Raw genomic sequence first — 725 nt, 5'->3', positions numbered from 1 at the left:
CTACACGCTTCCCTCACTGGTGATAAAAGGGCTGATCTTTCATTTCACCCCGATCCATTTGCCTGGTTGTGTAATCCTGCACCATCGCTGGAACAAGCCTCACCCTGCTGTGAGCCAAGTTGGCAAAAACCTGTTGTTTGGTTTGTTTTGAGCAGGGCTACTTTTCTGCTCATTCCTCACTCATCTCCCTGAAATGAATGGGGCAAGCGCTGATGTTCTGTCGAAAGGGAGGGAATGGCTTGGGGTAGGGAGGAGCAGGAGATCCCATCCAGAGGGACTTGGACAAGCCTGACAAGTGAGCCCTTGTGAACCTCATGAGTTTCAACAAGGCCAAGTGCAAGGTCCTGCACCTGGGTCAGGGCAACCCCTGGTATCAATGCAGGCTGGGAGGTGAAGGGATTGAGAGCAGCCCTGCAGAGAAGGACCTGGGGGTACTGGTGGATGAAAAGCTGGACGTGAGCTGGCAATGTGTGCTCACAGAAGGCTCACTGTATCCTGGGTGGCATCAGAAGAAGGGTGGCCAGCAGGTCGAGGGAGGTCATTCTGCCCCTCTACTCTGCTCTGGTGAGACCCCACCTGCAGTACTGCCTTCAGCTCTGGGGTCCCCAGCACAGGAAACACATGGACCTGTGGGACTGGGTCCAGAGGAGGCCCACAAAGATGATCAGAGGGATGGAGCACCTCTCCTATGAATAAAGGCTGAGAGAGTTGGGGTTGGTCAGCCT

The sequence above is a fragment of the Cariama cristata genome, unplaced genomic scaffold, assembly GCF_000690535.1.
Source record: "Cariama cristata isolate BGI_N322 unplaced genomic scaffold, ASM69053v1 scaffold42482, whole genome shotgun sequence".
Classification (NCBI taxonomy): Eukaryota; Metazoa; Chordata; class Aves; order Cariamiformes; family Cariamidae; genus Cariama; species Cariama cristata.
This window is presented reverse-complemented; position numbering follows the sequence as displayed.